A 6,816-nucleotide genomic window follows, 5' to 3' on the forward strand; every position below is an offset into this window, starting at 1 on the left:
TTAGGACACACTACTCTGGTTGGCATCTCCTCTTGGTTAGTATAGGTGGCTCCCTTCCTAGCTTGGAAGCTTTTATGCTGTCCATTCTTAGGCACCTATCTCTCTCCCCGTTCATTGTGTAGGGATTCTGAGCGCCTAACTCAGGATTTGTGGTTCCAGTGATTTTCCAGGTGCTTAAAAGTTAGAGGTTGTGATGCTTTGTTGATCTCTGGACCTTCAGCTCTGTGAGTGCTCAGCCTCAGCAGAGCTCACTCAATTCGGTTGCTGCCCTCTGAAACGTCAGTGAAGGGCTAGAATCCACCACTTTCCCTTTCGCAACCCTCTGCTGCACATCTGGTAGGTCATGACAGTCTGTTGAAACTTTTCTCTCTGTGTTCAGATTAAAACAACTCCTTCTTCAAAGTGCATGTGTAATTGAGGCTGAATGGAGTGTCGCTGTGTGTCCCTGTCTATTGGCCTAAACCAGGAGTTCTCAAACTTTTTTTGCTTGGCCTCCCTTTGAAAATCTTTCAGGCTGTGACAATCCCTCTTCTCCCCCCCACCCCGCTGCCTCCCCAAGATACTGGACATAGCTTTCATGGCATCCATGCAGATCCCTACAGAGCTAAGTAACCATACCATGCTACCCTTACTTCTGCGCTGCTGCTGGCGGCCTTCAGATCTGGGCGTCCAGCCATCCACGTGCCGCTCTCCAGGCACCCAGCTCTGAAGGAAAAAAAAAGGATGAGCAAGGACCAAAAAAGAGGTCATGTCTGGGAAAACCTGGATGTATAGTAACCCTATTTTTTGTGATCTCGCGACCCCCCCCCACATAGCCTTGCGACTCCCATTTGGGTCGTGACCCCCAGTTTGAGAAATGCTGGCCTAGACCATATATAAATGTTTTTGAGTCTACTACTGCATCTTAGGTTATGTAACTAGTCCTTTATCTCAAGCAGAGCTTGTGCTTTTAGATTCAAGTGCCTTGAAGTTCTGTCCCAAACAGGGGCATCATTACATATTGAATCCTGTTTATCCGCTTTGAAATAATCTACATGAAAAATGTCATTGATTTATTTAGCCTTGATGAAGATGTGAGGTTGGAAAATTACAGCATCTTCAAGACTCATTTCCTGACATGCAGATAAATAGAATCCCTTCAAGAAACTCACCATCAGACCTACACTTTGTGTCAATGTAATAAGAGGCAAAACTCCAGAGGAGGGATATTATTACAAAATCCCAAGGAGGAGAAGGTTTCAGGAAGGAGAGTATGATTGGTGGTGTCACAAGCAGTGGAGAAGGTGAAGACAGTGAGTAAAGAGTATAAGCAAAGCGGCTTAGAAAATGAGTTTTTCCCATGGAAAATTTTGATGGAAGCAAAAAAATATTTCATGTTCATTGATGCTTTCACCTGAAACTTACACTTTTTGTCAAAAAGATGAAAATGAGAAAACCGATTTTCCAGTTTTTTGGCAACTGAAAACCAAAAGGGTTTTGGCTCAAAATGAACAAAACAAACAAACAACCCAATCTTGATTTTTAATGTTGACTAATAACAAAAAAGAAAAGTACACATTTTTCCAGCTTTTAGGTGTTGAGTTTTCCAAGAATATTTTTGAGGAAAGCAGACACTTGCTGCGAAACTGGTGTTTTGTCCAAAAAAAAAAAAAAAAAAGACTAAATCCAGTGAAAAATTTTAAATGAAAAATTTTTGAGCACCTTTAGTAGATGCCCTGTGATATGACCAAGAAGAAATCCTCAGAAACTTTAGCAGAGAGAATTTAGTATGGTCAATAAAAGTCTTCAAATGTAGAAATTGGGGATGAAGATTAGAGAAAAGGAGAAGGGGCTAGAATATGAGACTGGTAAAAGAGAATGCATGATTAATCTTTTGTCAGCATATTGTGCTAATAAAACCTATGGTTTAGCCATCTCCAGGCAGCCTTGCATTTTGATATGGGATGGGCTTTTACCTTCAGACTTTTCATTAATAAAAGTCCTGCTTAGAATAGAATGTCTATTTACTATTTGCTGAAAAAACTCATCCATTTTTAATCACAACACTATACACAGGATCAGCCTGAAGGTTGGTCTTCTTTTGGGGGTGGCAGAAGCTATGTTAGTGAGAGAATTCTGTGGCACATCCCTAAACTTGACTACTTTTTTATGAACCGTGGTGAAAAACCACAGGACCCCTCTTTTCACCCCTCTGCTGCAGAAGTTATGCCTGGCTGTTTGTTCTGGTGTCTCTGTGGAGTTGCCAACTTTCAGAAAAGTTTTGCAAGGAACAATTCTGCAACAAAGGTAAAGAGCTTGAGGAAAAGTAGGTCCCCAATTGCTGGAGGTCTCGTTGTACAGGGAATTTTAGTTTTGCATAGTGCTAAACAACCATTAGCTAAAAGAAAAGGAGTACTTGTGGCAACTTAGAGACTAACCAATTTATTTGAGCATAAGCTTTCGTGAGCTACAGCTCCAATGAAGTGAGCTTTATCAGAGCAGCCGTTCATCCAATCTCCTGTCTCTGAGCTGACAGTACCAGCTGCTTCGGAGGAAAAGGCAAGAAACCTTAAACAGTAGTGGACAATTCTGAAATAACTTGCCAATAGGGCACATTTCTTCCTAACCTCAGGCACTTAAATCCAGATCTTCACAGGCATTTAGGTGCCAAATTCCCTCTGAAATTAGGATCTGGGCCTTAGTGAGTGACTGAAATATGTCTTACATATAATAACATAAGAGAGGCCGGAAGAAGATAAGAGCAGCCATACTGGGTCAGACCAAAGGTCTATCTAGCCCAGTATCCTGTCTTCCAAAAGTGACCATTGCCAGGTGCCCAGAGGAAATGAACAGAACAGGGCAATTGTTGAGTGATCCATTCACTGTTGTCCAATCCCAGCTTCTGGCAGTCAGAGGTTGTGTCTCTGACCATCCTGGCTAATAGCCATTGATGGACCTATCCTCCATGAACTGATCTAATTCTTTTTTGAACCTAGTTATACTTTGGGCCATGAAACAGAAAGTCCCGTGTAATTTTTACCCTTGCTCTAACTCTAATTGTTTTCATTATCCATAGCAATGACTAATTCTCCTTTGACTCCAATAAACCTCTGGCCTCAGGTAATGACTGTGCCAGTTGGTTTCAAAGGTTAACTATTTGTTTGTGAAAGAGGTTTTCCTTTTATCTGTTTTTAAAATAGCTGCCCTTACACTTCATTAGTTGCTCTATTTCTCCTTCTATTATATGAGAAAGAGGAAATAGAAACTCCCAATTTGGTTCCGTATACCTGTATGCTACTAATGTTTGCAGAATGTATTTGGAAATCTCCATGAGGTCTCTGTTTTTCTTCTGCCTTCCCCATTTTTGTTAACTTACCATATATGGTCCCTGCCTTTTGAACAATCCTCCACCTTTCTTCAAAAGTTTCTAGTTTACAAGTGTAAGCAGAGTCAGAATGAACTCTACCCTGACATCTGGTGGTGAGCTGTGGAAAAGGACTTCAGGGGCTGATCTCATTTGCATGAGCACACCCACCCTGCCTAACACGATGGACTGCCTGCCCAAATGGTCACTTTGGCTGCTGTGGGATCCCCAGTCTCTTTGTTATTGGGGCAGGAGTAATAAAGGGTTGTTATTCTGGTTATGTGAATCAAAGACAGTAGAACTGTACTTGGCATTTTATGATGGAGGGACTTGCCCTCAACTAAGTAGCACTTGATAGGCAAGGGACATGGGTTCCAAAACCAGTGACTTGGGTGAGGTTAGGTGTAGGCATATGTGCCTGGTAGTGTGGGTCTATTCTGAGGGACCCAAATGCTGCTTTGACTCCTCTTCTTTCCATTGTGTAATAACAGACCTAATTTTGACTCTATTAGGAGTCTTGTTACATACTGCAGAGCTGAAATCACTGATACCTAGGTCTAAGCCTTGGACCTACTTTGGGCTAGTGGTGCACCAGCACTGAGGCTCTCCTACTACCAGTTAAACTTGCTGAGAGCTGTGGTTAAGTAGGGGCTGTGGGGGACTGAAGACAAGTTGGTGAGCTGTAGGGGCTGGGGGGGACTGAAGACAAGTTGGTGAGCTGCTAGTAGGATGGCGAGTGGAGTGGATAGCAGGGCGGCTGGTGGTGAAGGTTGCAGTAGAACCCCATGGAGAGGTATGGCACTCGGCCGTCAACCTGATGCCCCCCTGCCTACCTCCCTCCACCTTCACCTGGGCTGGGAGGTAAACTCTGCAGATGACCTTCTGAACTCTGGGGCTGCCCTGACCAAGGTCAGAAACTGTGGGTGGGGTGACAGTTGGGTTGCTGGACTTAAGACCCTGAGGGGAAAAGCACACTGCCAAACTTACTTGGGGGTGAGTCATTTGCTCATGGTTTGTGTTAGGAATCTTGGTGGTGGTGTTTCCCCAACATAATGCCACATTGTTTCCCTCCTTTAGCAAAAAGCTTTTGCTACATTCAGACTCCGTGCTTGCGAGAGGGGAAGTATTGCCTCTTAGAGGCACCCAGGGGGGTGGTATGTAATTGTCCCAGGCCACTGGGTGGGGGCTTGAGCTGGTTTTGCATTGTGTTATTGGAACGGAACCCCTAGATACTGAACCCGGCCCTTGTGGCTGCCAGCTCTGACGGGCAGAAGGGTTACACAAGGAATTCTGTGTATTATTTGGATGCCCCCATTGAAACGCAGCCTATTTGCTCTACACAATTATGAAGTGATGTAATATTAGCTACAGCTGAATTAATACAGATAAATTTGGCAGAGATGATTCTCCCCAGCAGAAAAATGAGACAGATGGTTGCCTTCTAACTACAATTTTATTTTAGCCTTGTAATGCTTGGGGGCAAGGGGAAAAAGAACATTTTCATAATTACAATGATCATCAGGCAAGCAGAGAACCTTGAAACGGCTGCCTTGGAAATACTGTTTATTATTGTGTTTTTCTTTAAGGTAGTGTCTTTATCTCTCTAATATAACCAGCACATGATAAGGATCCTGGCTGCTGATCTACTTTCACTTCTGAAGTTACTGAGCGCAGTGAAAGAACATTTCAGATCAATGCAAAACAGGTCAGGTAAAGGGGTAAAAATACAATCAGGCTAATGTAAAACTCCGATTTTATATGTAGAGGTAAAGATGCACCCTGCTCAACTGACATATTCACTAAAAATATTATGTTAACGCTAATGCCTTGAAGTGGATGTTAAGGTGGCTGAGAACACTGTGGGGAGCTTGAAAATACGCAGAAGTATTTTTGCTCCAGGATTCATCAGGTAGGTGATCTTTGTTCATCTGAATACCATCTAGTCTGCTTTTTTCTCGGTTTCCCTACTCACTCTGTGGCATTTATTCTTTTGATGAATTGTTAATGTCAAATAGACACTGGTCCTAGGACATCCACAGATAAACCGTCAGTTTCTTACTTTGCATTTAAATGATGTTAGAAATATTAGCTTATGTCAGAGGCTGGTACTTTCTTTCGTTATTATGATTAGGACACTAACATTCAGTTCTCAAGCAGAATTCTCCACTGTCATTAATGTAGAGTTCTGCGGGAGGACTGATGGGATATTATAGCTGCAGGTAATGACATTTTTATATAGTTTACCTCTTGTATATTACTGGTGGTAGGAGGATATATTTTACCTGCATGTGCTGTGTCAGGAGGGTTTTCAAAGATGGGAGCATATGGAGGGGAGGAAGCTGCTTTCTCAGCTTTTTCTCTAAGAGTGGGTGTCTAGTGCAGAGTAGGAGATTAATTCTCTCATGCCCTTTGTACCTATATTTTCCGATATTCGGAATATGGATGTTCTGCTTCTGTAGCCTCCCACTAGCAGAGGACTGAGATGTGTAATGGAGCTATATCCATCCTTTCATTACTTCATCCATTAATTAAGAGACTGAATTCCAGAGCAAAGATATGGAGGATATTCATCCTGGCTTCTTATTAATGATAATCATAATTTGTCTTATCATAGTGTCTAGGGGTCCCTGCATGGGCAGTGGGTATCGCAGGCCAGGGGAGATTAAGCCTCCCCAAACAGTCAGGTGTTGCCCTGCCCACGCTCCACCCCGAGGCCCCCTCCTGCCTCTTGCTCTTCCCCCATGGCTCCAGCCCAGGATTCCTCTTCCCAAAGCGGGTGGTGGCTGGGGCTGGGGCTAGGGTTGGCAGCCCAGGACTCGGGATGGCTGGGGATGGTGCTCAGGCCGCCCGGTGCTGGGGCTGCTCAGTGCTCCGGCGCTGGGGCACTGGGACTGCCCGCCCGGCACTCTGAGGCCGGGGGCGCTGGGATGGGCTGGGATGAGGGAGCTGGCAACTGGGGCCAACCCGGGGGCCGGGACTTGAGGCAGCTGGGGAAGGGCTTCTCTGGCCACGATGGTGAGCTCAGGGCTCCAGCAGTGGAAGGGCGGGGCCTCGGGCAGAAGGGGCATGGCTGGGGGCTAGCCTCCCCAGACAGGCGGTTCATGCACTGCCCATGGGTCCCTGTCCTGGACCTGGACTCCATTGTGCTAAGGGCTGTACAAATACAGAACATACGGTTGGCCCCTACTTCAAAAAGTTCACAAACTAAGTAATCCCAGGAGTATAAAGAGAAGCACAATCTCATTATCTTCAATTTTACATCCCGGTCAGAGTGCAGGTGGTAAGATAAATATTTGGAAGCTAATCAGGAGATATTTTTTAATGGGTCACCCAGTTTTCAACCTTCAAAGCAAATAAAATATGCAGGGTGTTCACCATACTTGCATCAAATTCACTGGCTGACACTCACTTATTTCGCAGGGGAGGGGTGGGGGGAGGTTGTTTTGTTTTTTATTTTGCCCAGCACCAACCAA

The sequence above is a fragment of the Natator depressus genome, chromosome 14 (assembly GCF_965152275.1).
Source record: "Natator depressus isolate rNatDep1 chromosome 14, rNatDep2.hap1, whole genome shotgun sequence".
In the NCBI taxonomy this organism is placed as follows: Eukaryota; Metazoa; Chordata; order Testudines; family Cheloniidae; genus Natator; species Natator depressus.